This window comes from Stenella coeruleoalba (assembly GCF_951394435.1).
Source record: "Stenella coeruleoalba genome assembly, chromosome: 9".
NCBI classification, from domain to species: domain Eukaryota; kingdom Metazoa; phylum Chordata; class Mammalia; order Artiodactyla; family Delphinidae; genus Stenella; species Stenella coeruleoalba.
In genome coordinates, this window is record NC_137155.1 from 83738111 (window position 1) to 83760422 (window position 22312).

At 40.8% G+C, this 22312-nt stretch overlaps 1 long non-coding RNA gene across 9 annotated transcripts in view; it reads right to left on the reverse strand.

Moving 5' to 3' along the window:
• Nucleotides 1-22312, reverse strand: part of LOC307192110 — a 199998-nt gene that overhangs the window by 61619 nt on the left and 116067 nt on the right. For 8 of the 9 annotated variants that reach the window (XR_013829967.1, XR_013829968.1, XR_013829969.1 and 5 more), the window contains one exon: nt 13577-19196. This is a non-coding gene — a long non-coding RNA (uncharacterized lncRNA). The remainder of the gene's footprint in view (nt 1-13576; nt 19197-22312) is intronic. The other variant, XR_013829973.1, reaches the window with a different exon arrangement.

Genomic DNA, 22312 nt, shown 5'->3' on the forward strand with positions numbered 1-22312 from the left:
AAACAATTCACCCCAAAATATAAAATGTCAACACAAAAAAGTATGGAATTTCACTAGCAAACACCAAGATTTTTTTCATCAATCAGATTCACAAAAATGCACAACAAAAAGAGCAAAGCAGGTGAGGTGAGGTGAGACGATCATTTCAGGAAATCAGCAATATCTTTTTACAAACCCTCAAACTGTTGTGACTGATTAACATGTCTATAAATATCTCCTGAAGAAACAATCACAGATACACAGGAAGATAACTATACAAGGACACACATACAATAACTTACAATAACATAAAACGGGAAACAACATAAACATCAAAAATTGGAGGAAAGCATGTGACTAAATAAATCAGCAAATTCATATGTTTAAATCATGGTTTTTGGAGAATACTTAACGACATTGGAAATCACAAAATATAATGTTAGGTAAACATGCTGGATATAAAATTGTACATAAATATGATATCAGTGGAGAGAGGGACAGACAAATGGTGGGGGGCACGGGGGTGTAGAGAAGCTAATCTCAAAGAGAGACTGGAAAAGGATACATTTAAAAAGCTTGAGAGGGGGTGGGCAGAGAACTTAGATTTTCATTACTTCTTTGCAAAACTGAGATATCTGACATTTCGTATGAGAAACATTATTTTTATAATTAGAAAAATGTTATTTAACCCAATGAACACCCTGTAAATATCTCTCAGTCATATAAAATAATTAAACTATTTACAAAGACCTAACGAGAATGCTTACACTTTAAGTGCAAAAAAGAAGTACAAGACAATATGATCTTAAATAGATAAAAATTGACATTAAAAAGACCAGAAGAATATGCATCAAGATGCTAACAGTGGCTGCTTTTTGACGGTGCTATTGTGTGTAACAGTTTTTCTATGATTGTCATATATTGTTTTCATGAGGAAAAATAGATAGATATCAATATCACAACTATAGGACTGATACATCAAGAAGATGCTACTATTAACAGTTAAATTTCAAAATATAGAAGGTCAATAGCCACAAAAATCTGCCCTGTCACTAAGGTGTCTTTTTAAAAAAATTTAGGAACCACTGGTATGTCTTCAGAAAATAGCAGGAATTGGTGGGTGTCCAGGAGGTGGGAACGAATAATATTTCTTAGTTGCCAAACTGTTTTCTCCACATAGCAGCAGCTCTGTGAGGGCCACACTGAAGCATGAGAATCTTGACAGTAGGACGTTCGTTATTAGCAAAATGGCAGAGAAGATTGATGGGCGAGGGGTGGTAAATGGCCAAAAGAGGAAGGCAAAAGTTCGTGAAAACAACAGAAGCATCAAGAAAGAAGATTCAAGACATCATTAGATCCAAAATAATTAAAAGAAGGGTCTCAAAGAATTATTTGTATACCTATGTTCATAGCAGCATTATTCACAATAGCCAGAAGGTGGAAGCAACCCAAACATCCAATGAATGGATAAACAAAAATGCGGTCTATACGAGCAACAGAATGTTACTCAGCCTTAAAAAGGAAGGAAATTCTGATACATGGTACAACATGGTTGAACCTTGAGGATATCATGCTAAGTGAAATAAGCCAGTCCCAAAAAGACAAATACTGTCTGAGTCGACTTATATGAGGTTCCTGGAGTAGTCTAATTCACAGAGACAGAAAGAACTATGCTTGCCAGGGGCTGAGGAGAAGGGAGAATGGTGAGTTGGTGTTTCATGGGAATGTAGTTTCAGTTTTGCAAGACGAGAGGGTTCTGCAGATAGAGGATGGTGATGGCTGTTCAATAATGTGAATGCACTTGATGCCATGACACTTAAAAATGGTTAAGATTGTACATTTTACATTGTATGTATTCCACCACAGTGTAATAATACGTGTGTGTGTGTGTGTGTGTGTGTGTATGTGTGTGTACACATACCATTAAAGGAAAAAAGAAAGAGAGAAAAGAATAAAGAAAGAAAGAAGTCATTAGAGTTAGTAGTTCTGAAGAAGGCTTTTGACTTGGCAGGAAACACAGTTTAAAGGATGTCAAGGGCGCAGGCGTCAAAATAAAATAGACCTTATTTCTGATACATCTTTAAATACAATTACAGAAGTCAGCTCAGAAACAGAGACGATCAGAAGTGAAAATCAGAAGGGACATTATGTTTAACTTGAAAAGAACATATCAGACCTCTCTGTGGTTCTCTGAGACCCTCTCATTATAGCCAGCTTGAAAAATTCCCCAGGACTAGGAAAGAACCTGCAAGCCCAAGAAACAAGATGACATTTTCCCACCAGCTAACAGGAAAAAACATAACTATGAGGGAAACCCTGAGTGTCCTAAAAACGTACTCTATCCTTACTGCGCCCTGTTATCAGAGGATTGAAGAATTCTGGAACTGGACAAAGGCTCTCAGGCAGAGCTGCTCCAGAGACACCGACACCCGGAGAGCCTGCCCGGGCTCACTCGGTGATGCTGGATTTAAAGACAAACCCCTCGAGCACAGTTATGTTTTCTTTGTCATGTTGTATTTTTTAACAGGCATGCTTTGTATTTTAAAGGCAGCTTATTAAAGGTAAGAAGTATAGAATATTTGGAATACTCTTTTTACAAGTCATTTGATTAATTCCATTCAGCAAATATTTATTGAGCACACAGTACATACCGTACACTATAATACCAGGTACTGGGCTAAGCGCTGAATGGTGAACAGGATGCCATCATCCTTCCTTCACCAAGCTAGCAATTATGATTTAAAAGAGGCATAGGATGCTATTGGTACACCTAAGAGGGGGCTCTCATCTGGTCTAGATAGGTTGAGAATGGAAACCTGTATGAAGTGACATTGTTAATAACAGTAGTAATCATTATTATCATTGTTGCAAACTTGATTGACTACTATTATGGGTCAGATAGAGTTTCTGGGGTTTTTTTTTAACATCTTTATTGGAGTATAATTGCTTTACAATGGTGTGTTAGTTTCTGCTTTATAACAAAGTGAATCAGTTATACATATACATATGTTCCCATATCTCTTCCCGCTTGCGTCTCCCTCCCTCCCACCCTCCCTATCCCACCCCTCTAGGTGGTCACAAAGCACCGAGCTGATCTCCCTGTGCTATGCGGCTGCTTCCCACTAGCTATCTATTTTACGTTTGGTAGTGTATATATGTCCATGCCACTCTCTCACTTCAGATAGACTTTTAAAAGCACTCTCCATGCACAAATTAATTTTCACTATAAAGTGGAAATTAAATCTTATAAAGTGGAATTTTAAAGATGAGAAAATTGAGGCACAGAGAAGTCACCCAGTTCTTACATAGTGGGGTCAGACCAGACTGTATCCTTTTCAGAATCTGCCCTGAGGGGAACCCAAACTAAGATAAGACAGGGATGAAACTCGAGGATCAGAACATTCAGCAAAGAGCTGAGCTCTCTGAATATGGGGGTGGTAAATGGAGTAGGAATACGACAGGTAGGAGCGGATGGGGCTGGGAGGCATGACCAGGTGAGTGGGGGAGCGTGGGAGGAACATGAAGCCCACGATCAGGAACCTTGGAGGGCAGCGGTGAGTGATGTCCAGTCGGGATTTTCATTAGGTTCTGCTATGTGGAGGGGGAAGTAAATCTCCTCTGCGTCCCCCTGTGAACCCTAGTGTTTGATGATTTGTTTACGAGGACACATACTCTATAGGGCCCCGATCAAGTTGGGTTCAGGATATCACAGAATCGGATGACAGTTAAGAAGAGAAGTGACACGATGAGGCTGCTTTTCAGAAGCATCACTCTGAATGCAGTCGGGAGAATGGATTGGGGAAGAACATCAATAAGCAGGGAGAGGGATGCTAAAATGCAATAATTTAGGTCAAAGGTGATGGTAACCAAGACGGACACACTGGAGACAGAGTAGATGGATTTGAGAATGGCTGAGATGTGGAATTTTGACCAGATTTTGTTTCTTTGTGGATTTGGAAGATGAGGAAAGAAAAGGCACAGTAAATCACAGGTTTCAAGCTTGGGTAACTGGGATCAGTTTGGAATCTGTTGGCTATGAGGCGCTAGCAAGATATCAAGTGGGAATGTCCAGTTGGCATCTGAATACAAAGCCTGGCGCTCAGAGGTAGATAGAAAGAACCTGCAGAGGGCAAGGAGGAGAAAAAGGCAGAGGGGCAGGGCAAGCCAGAGAGGAGAGGACATCAAACAGGTCACGGAAGATACAATGCTAAATATATCTGGCGAATGTGGCAACAGAAGGATAGGTAGACAACTATCAGCTTTGGCCAGAGCAATATCAACTTGGTCACAGGTGCAGAAGCCAGACTGGAGGAGCCCGAGGAGGCGGCAGGGTGAGGAAATGAAGGAAGCAAATTCACACAATTCCTCCAAGAAATTCGGCCCCGGCAGGGGAAGTGAACGGAGAAGCAAGCGCAAGGGAAGGCAATGTGAAGGCCGGTGGTTTTGTTTTCAATTGGTAAGCCTTGAGTAGGTCTACTCCCTCATGAGAGAAAGTCAGTGGTGGCTGGCAGGTAAAGGTCAGAGAGAGAAAGTCTCTGAGGAGGTGAGAGGGGATAAGGTCCAGAGCGTGGACACGGGGAAGGGCTCCCCTTCCAGTGGAGCAGGAGGCAGGGAAAGCAAGGCGGGTGCAGAGGAAGTGTCGACTGGGGCCAGAACCTGAGTGAGCTCACCTTCTGGTGTCTGTTTTCTCTATGCCCGGGAGGCTGGGAGAGCTACAGAGACCGAGGAGTGAGAACGAGCTCCAGGGAGAGGGCTGCCGAGAGATGACAGGGGCCTGGGGCGGCAGGGAGCAGCCACGCTCAGCAGAAAGTGACCTCCGGACATCACATCATGACAGCCACATGCCACCGCTCTGCGCCTCTGCGGCATTTACCATCAACACTGGGAACATAAACAAAAACCCGACGACACCGAGTGGACCTCGTGAAAAGCCCACCTTGCAGTACAGTAGGGTCGGGTAAGTCAGCTGTAATAACATCAGTCTTCCTCAGGCCTTAACCACGTACAGTAAAACGAAGACAGATGCTTCCAAGGCGTATGACGGCCTTCCTGTGACAATGTGTGGAAAGCTCACGCTTCAGTCTACAGTCAAACTCGGTTTGGATGTGTAACCAAAACGTCATATTTCAACACCATTAACAGCGCATTAGCAACCTTCGTGTTTGGTCTGAGCTGGATTTTGCTTTCGGGCATCTCCAACCCTGCTAAATGGGCACACGGATTACAGGGAGGGTCGGACACGCCCCTCCTTCCAGAGTCGTGCGGGGAAGCACGGTGGGAAAACAGTCCTGTCACAGTCGCTTCTCCCAGACTCGGCTCTAGTTCTTGCTCTGGCCAGGAAATTGCTAGAGAAAGCAAAAACAGGGGCCAGGAACTGAGCACAGCGGTACAAGTCCAAACACAGGCTAGGGGAGGTGGTATTTCAAGTGAGCAACTGTTGTGTTTTACTTGAGCTCAGAGCCAAGTAGGAGGAGAGGAAGATGCGGACTCAAAGAATATCTTTCCCTGTAAAGTCTCTTTGTAGCAACAAAAGGAATTCTAGTAATTAGTATGAAGCACCTCTTGTACTTCCAGGGCGTACACCTCCCAAGAAGCTCAAAAGAAAAACCTTTCATTCAGCATCCTTTGCGGGGGAGAACTGAAATGAACAGTAAAACCTGACCAGTTCAATCGACTGGGGAGTGTGCTACAAATAGTGAGATATCTGGACCCTAGGAAAGTAATGTACTTTTGCTTTTTAGTTTCTTCTTTTTAAAAAGATTTCCTTTTCTTGTGCACCTTTATTATAAAAGTAATATAATGTTACTACCGGCCAACAGTCCCCATGGTGCTCACCATGACTCAGGCACAGCTCTGAGCCTCCTGCCTTCCTTGAACTTGAGGAAGGCGCTCTGATTCTGCCGGTTTTAGGGAGAAGCACAGAGGGGCTGACTCCTTCGCCGATGGGGACCCGCAGAGCTGGTGTTCCAACCCAGGCCGTCCAGCGTCAGAGTCCTGCGCTCAACCACTTTCCTGCGCTGCCATACCATGAAAACACGAATTCTAACACTCGAAAATTCAGGGTGTCAAAAAGAGATAAGCAACATTGATTCTACCCCTCTAACGGAATAGCGCGGTGTGCTTCCTACTCTATTCATCCTTCGGTTTTCAAATCAAGGACTCTCTGAAAAGAAGATGGTTTTTAACCATATTCAAGTAAAAATGCTAGATAAAACTGTTCATGAAAACCTTTCCAAGCAGAGATTCTACTCGTAGACAAGACTTATTTAAAGTCAGCAGATCTACTTTTTGTGTACGATATGCACAAACCAGCAAAACAATTTTTTCGTCACAAGTTTCTTTACGTTAATGAAGAATTTTCTTAAGAGTCGTTATTTTTTTGTCTGACCCACACTTAATTATAATGAGTTCCAAAATCAGTCATTTTGAATCCACGCATATCCAAGTTTTCAAATAAGAAAACTGAAGTTCAAATATTTTGTTCTCTTTGAAGCTGCCTGCAGGCTCAGGTTGGATCGCACAGATTTGATGGTATACTTCTGCGCAGATAAGAACCTGACCTTCAGTGTGGGAATGCTGGAACTTCTAGAGGCCTCAGCTGGGCTAGCTTTATAAAGCAAACAAAAAATGGCCCCCGAAATGGCCCCTGCAAAGTTTCTGTTAGTGACCTTTGACGCAAATGTTCCATGAGATGTAAGTTCAAGACTGCCAGTCACTTGAGGCTTATATTAAGGTTGACCAGTGTGAACTGTTACTTCATAGACTTAAGTGCATGCCACATGTGGTCTGCACAAACGTTCTTTAGGGTTCCTTTGAAATAGACTCACACATATATGGATAACCAATTATCAATACAGGTGCCAAAGCAATTCAATGAGGAAGTCTTGTCAACAAATCATGCTGGAACAACTGAAGAAACATATGCAAAAGAATGAGGCTTACTTAACCTCTACCTTACCCAATACACAAAAATTAATCTGAGATGGATCATAGACCAGAGTACAAAAGCTAAAACTATAAGGCTTCTAAAGGAAAACACAGAAGGATATCTTTACAATCTTGAAGAGGCAGATTACTTAGGAAACAAAAAGTCCTGATAATATATGAGGAAATTTGATTAATTAAGTTACTTCAAAATTAAAACCTTCTGCTCATCAAAAGACATTTTTAAGAAAATGATACAGACTGGGAGACTATATCTGCATTACAAGTTTCTGACAAAATAATTTTATTCAGAGTATACATAGGAAAAAAAACCTCCTTCCTATCAATAATAATAAGGACTTCCCTGGGGGTCCAGTGGTTAAGATTCTGAGCTCCCACTGCAGGGGGCACGAGTTCGATTCCCTGGTTGGGGAACTAGGATCCTGCATGCCATGCAGTCATCATCATCATCATCATCCAATTTTTAGAAATTTATTTATTTATTTATTGGCTGTGTTGGGTCTTCGTTGCTGCGCGTGGGCTACTCTTCATTGCAGTGCACGGGCTTCTCACTGCGGTGGCTTCTCTTGCTGTGGAGCAAGGGCTCTAGGCGCGTGGGCTTCAGTAGTTGTGGCACGTGGGCTCCAGAGCACAGGCTCAGTAGTTGTGGTGCACGGGCTTAGCTGCTCTGTGGCATGTGGGATCTTCCAGGACCAGGGCTCGAACCCGTGTCCCCTGCATTGGCAGGCGGATTCTTAACCACTGCGCCACCAGGGAAGTCCCCATCATCCAATTTTAAAATGGCCACAAGAAAAATAAAAATGGGTAAAAGATTGAACGAAGGTATACAAGTGGCCAATAAGAACATGTTAGTCATCAAGGAAATGCACATGAAAAGTCACAAAGAGATACCACTTGCCATCCAGGAGAATGGCTAAAATTAGAAAAACCGACAATAAACAATTGTTAAGAAGGAATTGGAGCATCTGGAACACTCATCCACTGCTGGCTGGAGTATAAAATGGTATAATTATTTGGAAAATTGTTTGGAAGTTTCTTATAAAGGTAAACACAGATCTACTGTCTGGTCCATCAACTAAGCCTAAATCCAAAAAGGAATGAGACTGAGAGAGAGAGAGGACTTGTTCATAGTGGCTTAATGTTCATAACAGCCAAAAAGGTGAAAACAATCCAAATGTCCATCACCAGGAGAATGGATCAAAGAATTGGGTCCATTCGTACAACAGAACACTACCCAGCAATAAAGGAAGAAGGAACTAGGGTACACACAACAACATGAAACTTTTGTGTGAAGGAAGCCAGACACGAAAAAGTGCATGCTCTGTGATCCCATTTAGATGAAGTTCAAGAACAGGAAAAAACAGTGATATAAATCAGAAAGTGTTTGCCAGTGGGGGTGGAGGCTGATTGGATGGGGCATGAGAAAACCTAGGTGAAGAAATGTTCTATGCGTTAACCAGCATTGGGTTACGTGAGTGTACTTAACGCCACCAGCATTGCACCGTGGTCATCTCATTTCTTTGGGACCATCCATACAAGGTATTTCCTCCAGAGGAAAAGATAAAACTTGCTGATTTTTCTCTCATCCAACGTAGCAGTCAACTGATATGACAGGTCCCAGAACCAGTGTGACGGTGCTCTAAATTCTCAGTCATAGTGTCCTTTTAGGCCCATCATTTTTCAGTAGACTACTGACAAGCCGCACTCAACACATTCCGAGTGGATATGGACAGAAGGGCACGTGGAACAAGCTGATGATGTTTGTTCTGGCCAATACCAGAAATAAATTACAAGCGCGTTCTGGGAGCTTGCATCCTCGGAGCTCAGGACATTTCAGCACTCTCCACATCTGTTTCTAGGGCATGGCCTCACAGGGCCTGCTCTTTGATCTAGAACAGTCCAGAGGCTCTAAACTGGTAAACAACTTACAGAATACAGAGGTCAGATACCAGAGGATCTTTACTATCCTCAATTACGTCTAAGCCGTTACACAAAGGATCATTAATATGCAACAGTACTACTTTGCAAATTCTCGAGAAAGATTTGGGGCTTCCAGTATTGTACTAGAGATCAGGATAGAGCGAGAAGATTCTGTGTTAGGTTCAATCACATGGGAGCAACTGGCCCTAACTCTGGGGACCTCTGGGGAAGATCTCCAGGGATTCGTCACAGGGAAACAGCTGCTTTTTCCGAGTAAAATGAGGGAACGGTAAGACTGGAAACATCAGTTCAGAGTTTCTTCTGAGATACAAATGGATACCCCTTGTGTGAGAGAAGTTAAAGCACTAATTAGTTAATATCTGATTTTTCCCATCTTCATGGTATCTACTAGGCATTTTCAGGAACTATGGGACAAATACGAGAAAGGGGCGATCAATAAGAATTTGGAGCTTTTTTTCACAAAGGAAATGGAAAGGGAGAATACGAGATGCTTCTTACAAGAAGAGGGAGAAGTATGAGGGTCTATCTGCTAAGGAATAAAAGTTATAGGAATGAAGGAACAGGAGATTCTTTCCAAAATTCCTATGTCTAAGGGCAGACAAGAAATTAAAAAGTAAGCATATGCACATTTATACTTGTATTAAAGATCAGGAACAACTACCACTACTTCTATATATATATATATATTTTTTTTAATGACTAAGTTGCATGTTTCACAAGACGCATCGTTTCTTCTAGCAATAAAGCTAGAAGAGTGTCTTGGGGTGTTCTGTGAGGAATGACTGTAGCCTCCAGAGCTGGAAAGCATGTCTTTGTGTAATAATGTCAGCTCACTGTTTCTTCCCAGCCAAGTTACTTTTTAAAAATTTTTATTGCAGTACAGTTGATTTGCAATGCTGCGTTAGTTTCTGCTGTACAGCAAAGTGAATCAGTTACACTTATAATATATCCACTCTTTTTTAGATTCTTCTCCCATGTAGGTCATTACAGAGTATTGAATAGAGTTCCCTGTGCTACACAGTAGGTCCTTATTAGTTATCTATTTTACATATAGTAGTGTATGTATGTCAATTCCAATCTCCCAATTTATCCCTCCCAGCCAAGTTATTTTGAGGGTTAGTTTTTCCAAACCCCAATACCCACTGCAGTCATCACGCCCTCATTTAAACGTTTTCCTGGCTAAATGCATTTCTGACTTAATTCTTCAGATGTGCTTCTGACAAATCAACAAATGAAAGGACTTCTCATTTGTTATGGACTGAATGTTTGTTTTCCCCCCAAATTCACATGTTGAAATCTTAATATGATGCCTTTAGGAGGTGGGGCTCTGGTGAGGTGATTAAGTCACGAAGGTGAAGCCTTCATGAATGGGATCGGTGCTCTTATAAAAGAGACCCCAGAGAGCTCTCCTGCCCCTTCTACCATGTGAGGACACAACGAGAAGACAGCTTTCTATAAACCAGCCTCCCGAACTGTGAGGAATAAATTTCCGTTGTTTATAAGCCACCCAGTCTATGGTACTTCGTTCCAGAAGCCCGCACTAAGTTACCGTTTCAAAATGGTGGCCAGGGCACATGAAAGATCCCATTACAGTTATAAAAAAAAAGTATACATACCCACCACAGTTAAAAGACTATCATGGGCCTGAGAGATTTCAACCACCATCTGGAAGCCATAAAATGATGAAGTCCTGACGGATGAAGCTGAGCAGAGGCAGCTCACAGCCCCAGAGGTTCTCTGAGACGCCTGCTGCTGCTAAGGCAATAACCCAGTGAAACCTCAAAGCGGCTCTAGACTCAGAAAAAGCAAGGACCGTATGGGCCAGAGATGACAAAAAGGGTAGAAAGGAGAAGATTAAGTGAAAAGTCTAAGGATCAACAACTGTTACTTCCGTGCCTAATTCCTATCTTTATGAGAAACAACAAACCTTATAGCCCCCCACCCAGGCAAAAACTAAAAATTAAAAAAGGGAAATGAGTCTCAAAAGAAATTAAACACAATGTCCAGTGAGAACTAAACAGCTAGTCTGGTTCTGAAAACCCCAAAGTCAAGCCCTCTTCACTCTGATACTGAGTCACTCTCCACACGAGGGCTGGCTCTGTGCCACCAGAGGGACGCAAGATGCACCCAACATAAGGAGCCCTGGCAGCCTTAAGGCCACCTCATCTCTATACGAGTGAAGAGTTAAGCATAAACATACAATTAAAGAAAGCCTGCCATGTGAAAGTGGAATACCAAGATACACAACAAAAAGGCCCTGGAAGAAACAGAAAATTCAAAAGAGTGAAGATATTTCGTCAAGAACCCTCAAAACAACTTTTATTAGTGTCCCTAAAAAAATTTGAGAAGCGATAATTACATCCACATAAGAATAACAACAACCAAAAAATGCACAAGAAATAGCAATCCAAGAAAAAGGTCTACAGAATTAAAAATGTGGCCCCAAACAAGAAGTATCAGTGAGCGCTGCATGCATGTGCCTGGGTACGCTGACCTCACAGCTGTGACTCTGACGATATAATCCTGTGTCACAGACCATACCTTACCTAAGACGCACTATATTCACAGCACACAGTCAGAAGTCTAAAATGGCACATGCAGAACATGTTCCTGGGAAGAAGACAGTGACACAAAGCCCCCTTGTTCAAAAAAATCTGAGTCTGTTTTTAACTCCTCTGCTCGTTTGCAAGATGACCTGTAAGCTTCTCTCCATACTTGTCTGTCCTTTGCTACAGGAAGGGAGAAACCAAAGGTGGTGTTTTTAGAGAGACCTAATAAAGACTCCTGGAAAGTATTAATAAGAACTAGCTTAACGTGAAGACCTCAAGATACTAAAACATATTAATGTAGTACATGTGAAATCTTCCCTGGAGATCTTCACATAGAAGATAAACATCCCTCCCATCTGGGTGATCCGCATACTGTCCTTCCTGGAACTACAGAGAGGAACTGAATCACTGGTTCAAAACTCCACTAGTCCCAAAGCTTTCTTTTTATAACCAAAAAATTCTGTAATGCCCTATTTATATTTGCTATTCTAAAATGAAATTCATTGGTAAACATTACCTGGTATACACATATTTTTAAAACATCAATATAATACCTTAAATGTAACGTAAAGGAGAGCCTAAAAGCAAAACAATTTATAATAAAAACATGACATATTTCAATATGTACATAACTTTCAGGTCCCATTAACTATGTAATGAAGTAGATGCTTATCACTTACTTATAAAGAATACCTGGATTAACAGAAGTCAGATCAGAAGCTTTCCATATTAAAAGTACAGGAAAACAAAAGAGGAGAGGTACAGGTGAATGAAAATGAGTATATCCTGTGTGTATTTAAAGTATGCCAAGGTTATCTTGTGCTTTTATGTAAAATGAATTTAGGTCTAAGATCGGATAATTATAAACTAATTTTCACTGCATGAATATCCGACAGGATAGTTGAAACTCATGTGGGACACAGGGCAGTTCTTTCTGTCTTTTCCACTGTGGGACATTTAAAATCTCTGATTCAAGGCCCTTCACTGCAGAACCAAACAACGTACCAAATTTATACTATGTCCTCTAGGGGGCAGCACTGTTGCCATGAGAACCCCTGGCTGATAACCTATGGGAGTTTTCCTTCCAGCCTTCATATTCTACCACAGAGAATCGAATCCTAAAGAACAAAATCAGTAACATACCTAAGAAAAATATTAATTTAATAAGGAAAATGACTATGAAGAAACTCGTTTAGGTTTATGCCATTAACTATAGCCATACTCAACACTATTTCCTCTTTTTGAATTCAAGATAACTAGTTACTTCATATAGAATATGGAATGAAAAGCTGTTACCTCTGTGACATTTATTTAGATAGCACGAAGTGATTCTGGCTTTACAATTTTTAACTTTCAAATCTAGTTAATTAATGATGAACAGGGAGTTTTCCATAGAACTCTACCACTCTCATTTCCTCAAAACAAGAATTAATGCATTCTTTCATATGTGGTCATTACAGGAAGCGGGGAGGGAGCCATTTACTGTAAATGCCTTTCTGATGCAATTCTACCACCTCTCTCAAAGAGAAAATTCATCTAAGAAGGCTTAGTCACTTCTTCAAGAAAAATGCCACTGCACTGAACATCCACACTTGGAACCCCCTGCGTGAGGAGAGAACTGGAGCTGGTCCCACCAGGAGTAAACGTGGGGGAGTGGCAGGGGGAGAGGTCTCACGGCTCCTTCCTCAGAACAGATTAAGCAGTATGCCTCAAAATTTGGCCTTTAACATAGGGAAAAGTCTGACACATTTGTAACATCATTGTTTCATAAATCATATGCAAACACCGATTTTCCCCGCCCAACTTTTAAAGCATACTCCCTAAAAAAACATGAGACTTAAGTTACGAACTAGTAACCTACGTTAGCATCTTAGCAACTAGAGTTATTTTATTTTAATATTAATTAAATATTATTTTAAAATTTCATGCACAGAAAGAGAAATGGAATCCTATGCTTAAAAGATTTGAAAATGAAACTACATTTTGAAGAGGGTGGATTTCACATCAAAGGGAATGATGACATACAGGGTAATCCCAAAAAGCAACTCAGAGGGAAAAACTTAAGACAAACAGTTCTGAGCTCTTCTCAGAGGACTAATTTTTCTAAAATCTCAAATCCACCCAAAGGAAAACAAGGAACGATTTCTCCAATCTACCCTTACCTGGATGCCCATTAATTCTTCTAACAGCCAGATGCACCCCTTGCTTCTGTGGAGGAGTCAGTGCCAAGCGCAAAGCCCAGAAGTCTCCCAAGACTCAAGGCTGTTTCCTGCTGGAGTCCGAAATCGCCGATTAGTGAATCTGCACATCGTAATATACACGTTCTGAGCAAGCTATTGGCTAAGTGAAGGCAACGAGTGTGGAAGTCTGATTTGCCACCTTTGGGGTATGCCTCTCATATCCCATCTCAGAAAGACGAAAGACACACCACGTCTGAGTGAGTCAAAACTAGACAGGGTTCGTTTTTTTCTGTAGCATTCTCCCTAACCCTACGGAAACCACCGGGAGAACAAACCACAGTGAGATAGGACTCCCTCATCAGGCAAAGTCGATGAAGAAAGAATTATGTCGACGCTGCAATTTAAAAATAAATCTCATGCCACTGCCAAAGTTTTCTGTGTTATGCAGCTGCCTAAGAGTTACACGTAAGTATAGGCACGGTCCACATATTTTTAAGCCAAGAATTCTAAGCCATGGTTTTGGGGCTCAGAATTACCAAGAAGTGGTAAAAATTCTCAAAAGAAATTTAGTCTTTATGCTACACTGATGATCAACGAAGAATGGAGCAGTGGTGTAACTGATCTTAGAATTAGGGGTTTTCAACACGCAGCTCTTGGACCACGTGCATCAGAATGACCTAAAGTTGACGCAGAACTCTGGGGTGGAGCCCAGGGATCTGCATGTTAAGAAGCATTCCAGGTTATTTTTAAATCCTTTAAAGTTGGAAGATGATTTTTTCCTGTCAGTGGAACTGAACAGTTGATTACAGCTGCTGCCATCTTCCCTTTCATTCAGTTATTTTGTCTTTGACTCCTGCTGAAATCAGGAGCGATAAGGGCGCTAAAGCCACCACAGTCCTGAGGCTTTCACTCCAGGGGAGCGGAGAGCCTGCCTGGGTTCACCTGGCCTCTCCTCCCCACCACCTCTCTACCTGAGAGACAAAAGCTCAAGCTGTGGCAGCTGAAGAACACAGTACTTGATGTTGAAGGTGAACGTTACATGAAAAGATGTTACCAGAATAAAACACGCTGCTGAAAACAAGAGGAGGAAAATGAGGAGAGAGGACACTAACGTTTACTGACTGCTCACGATTTTCCAGGCACCACATCAAGAACGTTACAGACCGTTTTCCTTGCCACAGAAGTCTCACCGAAACAAAAACAAAAAAGCCTGCTTCGCAAGGGGACCCACCGGCAACGCATTCTCTACGTCAGACTTCACGTTGGCCCTGTATGCCCACCTCCACCCCCATTACCCTCTGAACATAAAGGATTTTTAAAAAGGAAACTGAGCAACATTGTCAGAAATGCACTTAAAATGATATCGTCTGTCCATATGTCTTGTTCTCGGTTCCTTCTTTATCCACCACAAGACTGTGTGAACTTGCAGAAAACTCATAGTCCTTTTCCATCAAGCTGTGCTCCACTTTAAGCAGTCAGTTCACTTCAGTCCAAAGTGCCGGGCGGCAGGGTGGCGGTGGCGGTGGGGAAGCACCATCATTACAACGTGCATAGAGAAATGTGATTTGAACATCACCAGCGAGTATAACAATTATGTTTCACTAAATAAAAAGGGTTTACCTGTTCCTCCAACGTGCATAACGTTTCTAAGGAAACTTTCTGGATGAGGGGAGCCCAACTTAGAAAACAGTGTGCTTACGAACAAGCTTTTCCAAGTGCCCCCCGCTGCGTCTCAGGATGACTACACACTCTGACATCCTAACACAGACAGGGCTATAAGGAAGCCGACTTGCTGTCTTTAATTTTACCGTGAGTTGGTCTAGTGTATTTGGCGTTCCAACTATTTTGCCTAATAGGTAAAACCTGCATCTGTCAGAGCACCGGTTCTCAAACTGCACGTTAGCACTGGAAGCCCTCCCCCAAATGAAATCTTAGGTGAAAGCCCAATAGAGGCACCAGATGAAAGCAGAGCATCCTCGGTTGATGTGGTGGGCTAGAGGATGCAAAGCCCTGCTGATCTGGGCCTGCTGACTCATCTCACCCCTCAGCGTGGCTACCGTGGCAACAATGCCAAACCCCAAGGGCTCTGTTTTATCTTTTCTCAGACCTCGATGATTTTTTAAAATGTATACTTTATTATTTTGTTCTATGGATGCCTTTATGTCTCAAAGTTGGGCATATATCAAAATTGTTAAAAGCCGCAAGTCCAAATGCTGCTTATTCACTACATTAAGCTTAGGAATTCTGTTGCGTATTTGGCTTGTGTGGACCCAAACAGAGAGATTACAATCTCTACCGGTATCTCTTTGTCAACAATACTCTTAGCATATCTGCAAGTTCAAGGTCATTTTATAAACACAAAATTGTGTCAAGATAATGCATCTTCAATGAATGAGAACATATGCATGATGTACAAGACCCCTTGCCATGATTTCACTTTCACCAGTGGCTTTTAGCTTGCTACCTACAGTACGGTAAGTTTCAGACTATATACTAAAACTCAAGCAAAAGAAAAATATTACCCTGAGATTAGTAATGAATAATGAATTTGAAGAGTTGTTTGGTAACCGTTATTTTGAAAGGTATAATACCAGGTCGGCAGAGAGAACGAAGATTGAAATGCCTTCATGAAGACCCAAAACTTTAAAAATTCTACTAATAGGAAAGTGTACTAGCCTTTTCTTTTTAAACATTTTCTGACTGCTGTTTCCAAGTCTTCAAAAAGATAATGTGTTTCATCAGCCAAAGCCATCACATTTCAAGTGTACATGTGAGAAAGAGGCCAAAGTGAAGGGGCTGTCCTGAGTCACCCTGGGACCACCAACTTGAACTGGGGAAAGGCCCCAGTGTTCTTCATTCAACTGCCCCTCAGAATAAATGTAGTGTTTGAAAGTAGTAAACTTTTATGTACAAGAGAGTGTCATAAACACTTACATACACAGAAGTGATAAAAGTCATTTGTCATTTCAAAATCCATGCTTAAACATATTCCTATTTTCAGAATACTCTAAATTTTCCTATGATTTCCATTTTAAGTTGTTATTGAAAATAATTATGGAAGTTACTCTACTCATACTACTCTAGTAGTACTTAGGTGATTTTAAGATAGGCAACCTTTTTCCATGAACAGAAGCATGGCTAAGAGAAATAAAGACATTAAGTAAGACCTGGTTACATACCCAAAATGTACTTAACGTTGGTGGGTTAGAACTGGTGCCACTTTTCCCTTAGGATTGATGCTGCCAATGAAAGTTAGTACCCAGAGGTCATTCCACAGAAACTTATTTCACTCATAATGTATCTGTAATACAATACTATATAAATATACGTATACACATATATATACACACACACACACATCTGAAATAAGATGTATACTGCAACTGTGCTGCAATACTAACAATTATATGAGGAATAAAATAAACTAAGAATGATGTTTATTTCTCTATGCAAGTGTGTAAGAAGGTATAATCAGAAGAGGATGAACCAGACTAAGACACTTAAGAGATCTGAAAGTTAATGACACTGACTATTATGCTTTACTCTACCTCCAAATATACTACGCTCTTTCCTCTTGATAATGATTATATCCCTACTCCTGACGTATCAGGTATGACTAGCACCACTGGGGGCTCTCCAAAATCAAACAGAGGGAAGAAAGAAAAAAATCTTAGAGATTTACTTGAAATATGATAAAGATGTATGGATTTAATAACAAAGACGACGACCTAAAGGGGGATGGGCAGGAAAAGAAGAGAATGTAATATCCAGACTTTCACCAAGTTCGATGGAAAAGGTGCTGGATTAGACACAGCACCTGAGCCAGGACAGCTTGGCTGCTGTGTGGAGCAGGGGTGTGGGAGGCTGACCAAAGGCAACGTGCAGTTGGTCACGTGTAAGGCCTTGTGTGGTAACCTTGGTCCGAATCTGGCTGTCAATCTTTCAAAGAAGTATCAACAGTTGTTTGGTCTGGCTGGTGGCTCAGTTGGTGAGAACAGAGAATCAGGGCTCAGCAGGGGCAGTGGCGTCTGTTCAGCTTCATGGTCACAGGGCATGAGCAGCTCTAAACAGTAAGTAACCAACCATCAGTGCTGGCCGAACACACTGGAGACTACGGACAGCTCAGGACGCCAACAGCTCTCAAGAGCTCTCTGTTCTACCAATAAAGTTACTTTTCTGCGTGATGTTCTTAATGCCTTATTTAACTGGGGAGGGGTGGGGCAGAGAAGTTAGGTATCACAATCTGAAAAATCTGTTACTCTTGTCATACCTAACCTTAAACACCTTCCTGAAAATGATTATTGGATCCTATCTTATAGTGATATGAGCTCTATGTATTTTTAATATTACAAATGTGCTGAAAGTGAATCTGAAATACAGTAATACTTAAAGTCCTTTTAAATGACAATACAAACTTTGCCCTTGCTAAACAGGTTGGTGGCATTCAAACATATGGGGGGGCCAGGGGGTTGTTTAAAGCTGGTGAATCCCAGCTCCACTCTCAGGGGAAGTTAGGAAAGAGAATGAAAAGGAAGGGAGTATTGGTTATAATCAAAGGCATCCCCACTTTGGTTCTAGACAAGAGTCAAACAGGTTTAATGCAGTGTCCTTCAAACTGTAGGGTAATTCATTAGTGGGTTGTGAAATAATTTCAATGCATTGCAAGCAGCACTTTTACAAAAATGAAACAAGAGAATAAAACAGAAAACAAGAGCTCACTCAACTTAGTGTAACTATTGTTTCATAAAGTTAACTGCTTCATGTATGTGTGTTGTGTGTACTTCTTCATGATGTAAAACAAATCCTTTTCGTGAGTTCCAGGAAAGAAAATGGTTTATTAGAAAGAAGATAAAGCACCATGGTTGAGATGAGGTGGGAGGATCATGCTTGGATGTAATTTAATCAGTGCGGTGCCTACACGGCCTTATGTTGAAAACTAACCAAGTTAGTCTACAAAATGCATTTACGTTACCAATCAATAATTCTAAAGATACCAGGCAAGTCATTACTCACTCATTCACCCAGTTAAGTGTCTACTCTCCCTACATAAGGGTTATGGAGAGAGGATGAAATTGTAAAAATTAAATAGGGTCACATATTGTAACAACAGCTAACACATACCCAGCGCTTACTGTGTGCCCGATAGTGTTCTAAGCACTTTACGTATCATTAACTCATCTGATCCTCTTAACAACCCCAGAAAGGTAAATACTAATATTATCCCTGTTTTTTTTTTTTACAAATGAAGAATCCGAGAAATTAAGTCAGTTGCCTAAGAGGCGAAGCCAGTATCTGAGCCCAAGAAGTCTGGATCCAGACTCCTCACTCTTAATGAACAGAATCCCTAACAGTTAAGAGCACAATCACCCATAATTGAGAGTCCGACTGTGGCACTGGGGAAACGGGAGCCCAGGGGCAAACTTATGCCGTTAACACTACAGCCCAGGCTTTGCTGTCTGTCCTCATTTCTCCTGCTATTAAAGTACAAGTCACAGTCTAGGCCACAGGCAGGCAGCTCACCTCTTTTACACTTCAATATCCTGGATCCATTCGGAACATGATTCCCGGCAAATCAGTTCAAACTCCATCCTTTCTTCCTTCCCTAGAAAACATGTAAGAATGCGAATGAGTAGGTCCCTACGTTTCTGTAATGAATCTAACTCCCATTTATTTAAAAGCTAAAAAGAATTCATTCTCAGGTGCTGGCACTTAAACTTTTCTATTAGCCAAACATTTCTGACACATCTTCCATGTCTTATCTCCACGAACCAGTGAATCCTGTAGCTGCAGTGAGCACTGCCAGTCTGGGTGATACAGAGCTCGTGGGGGTACCTCTTTCTTTGCACCCACTTGTGTTACTCCCCTCACTGGTTTTCAAATAAGATCCAAAGAAACTGCAGGTGTAATACACACTGTGGCAAGTGAACCATCGTGTTTCAGAAAAATATGAAAGGATTATGTACTAAAGATTTCTTTTCCTCCCGTCTACCCACCCTCATCTTCCGGTTATATACTAAGCCCTATAGGTAGGGCCTAAACAGATAATAAAATAAGTAAAAATCAACATAATTCCTGGTATCATGGTTACCCTTCCTCAGCTACCTCAGAACCCAAAACAGCACCGTTTAAATGCTGAGTAAACGCTATACGCTTCCATGTTGACAGGAGAAGGCAGTACTATTCCTCCTCGTATTTAATCTGAATTAAAACAGCCAGTGCAAATGAATTCTGGAACAAAAGCGAGACAACATTTAGGTCTCTGTCTGACAACTACACCTGGCCACACAATTTGAAACCTCTCATGAAAGCATCTTGTGACAAAACAAACATCATTATCTTTCAAACGTAAAGAAGTTATAAAAAAAGTAATGCATAATGAAGCACTGTACATTGTGATGTGGAGGATTAAATTATTAGAATAATTCAGGGTTCTTTCAAAATGCAGTGAAATACTCAGATAACTAAGACAAACTCTGAGGCTTCAGTGTACTGTGACGATTCACCACACTTTGCTACACAGACATTCTCTAAGGAGTCTGTCAAAAGTAAGGCAGTGGCTTAACACCCTTTTGAAAAACACATATGAGGTAGAGTGCTGTCAAAATAAAATTTCTAACTGAATAATGACTGTGTATATGCCAGTGTCAATGTAATACTAGAAGCTGGAAATATGGTTTTACTATTTACCGCTATCACAATTTTTAGGTTAATTTTAGGTATATTTAGGTTACTTCTTTTCCAGGTCGGATTAAACTGTTTACTTCTACCAGGTATTGTGTCTAAAACCAATACTTTTCACATGGGTCAGAGGGTACATTTGCTGTAGTTTAAATAAAAAGGATGAGTCAAGTATATACCAATCTAGTCCGTCAGCTTCTAAGAAAGATACACTTTTGGATAAAAGAGTGGTAAGGTCTGCACTCTACAAACATGACACTTTTGACTAGTGGTGTTACACATGGGGATTTTTTTTTTTTTTTTTTTTTTTTTTTTTGGTGATGATGCTCATTTACCCTGTCTCGTTAACTGTACTTGGAACCAAGAGCATTCATTTGGTCCCATGCAAATGATAGTAGTACCTGGTTCTAAGAATTCGACTTTTCTAAATTGGGAAGCAAAATTATTTACGGGGTGGGGGGAAAGAAGTCCAACATAAATCTGTAGTCTCAGCAAGCTCAGCGCACTAACACAGTAAGTTAACCGACAACACTAAACCTGCCTTTCTACCGGTAAAAAATCATACAGGCAACAATGTTCTCAACAGGAGGGGATCTGCCAGAGACCTCCCTAGAATGCAGGAATTAGGGGGTGGTGTTTTCTGGGTTGGACAGGGGCACAAGTAGCTGAGAAAGACATGGAACTTCTCAGGGAGCAACTATTTCTAGAAAAGCAGGTGGTTCCAGGTTTAAAAATTATCGCATAAAACCTTCATTGTCATTGAAGTGACGATTAGGCCCCTCTCTTCCTTTCCTATCTGTACCCATCAGGCTGCCCCCAATCGAGCAGAGTGGAAAAAACAGTACCCACGGTATGAGTGGGCTTTGCTTTCCACTACCTTTTCCTAAGACACACACTTTCCAAGTAGTGTGTTAAAAAACAAAAAGCAAAGACAAAAAAGACTGCGGTTTACTATTAATTTCTGAAAATTATTCAAGTGAAGGGGATCCTTTCACAAGGTATATGTTCATCAATCATGATGTTGTACATTTTAAACATTTTATGATATCATCTGTCAATTATACCTCAATAAAGCTGAAAAAAATCATTAAAAGTCCCGGTTGAAGAAGTGCTATCTACCTGTCAGTATTGGTTCTGCCCTTTAATAATTCTGTGGCTTTGTGCAGCCCTATCAGCTCTCAGAAACTCAGTTTCCTTGTCTGTAAATTGAAAAGGTTAAATGACTTCTAGCCTTCCTTCCTATTCCAAATTCAAATGGTTACATTTAAATTATTCTGTGACTTATTCTCCCCTTCAAATATCTTTGATCTTCATTCTATACTAATTTCACCTTTAAAAAGATAGGAATAGTGGGGGATGGGAGACAGGAGGGCTTGTTAAGATAGATTCAAGTGTTAATTAACCTGTTTTACCCTGGACATTTAGAGTTTTAAGAATAGGCAAATGAATTTGAATCTACAATGGAAATGTAATAAAATCCATAATTTAATTGTGTATTAATTTAAACTTTTCACAATATTTACAACTTATGTTAGATTATAGGGATATTCCTCTATTTTACAGATATATGTTGAGCCACTTCCAAATCCACTGCTGTCTGCTGTGCGTTCCAGAAAGCCAAGAACCCAAAGCAAAACTAAACAAGAAGTTACTGTGAAAAGAAAACTTTTTTTTTTTTTTTAAGGAGAAGTAAGCCTTTATTTCCTTGTTACACAAAAAAAGCTGGCTGAGTTGGCTGCTGAAAACTTTTCATTAGCCATGCTAATGTTCCCTTCCATTAAGGTGGTAAGCTGAAAATTGATTTTACATATATATTTATTTGCCTCTTCAATCAGAGGTATTGGATTTATTTTCTTCCAATTATTGACGTGGACATAACATACCCCCAATATGGAAATCCTTCAGAATCTGTCTGCCTAAAAGGTCCATTTCCTACTGAAATCACAAGATGTATCATGTACAACTGAAAATAGCAAATATTCAGGAAACACATGAAACATGTTGATTATATACATTTAAAAAGGGAATATTACTTTTAAT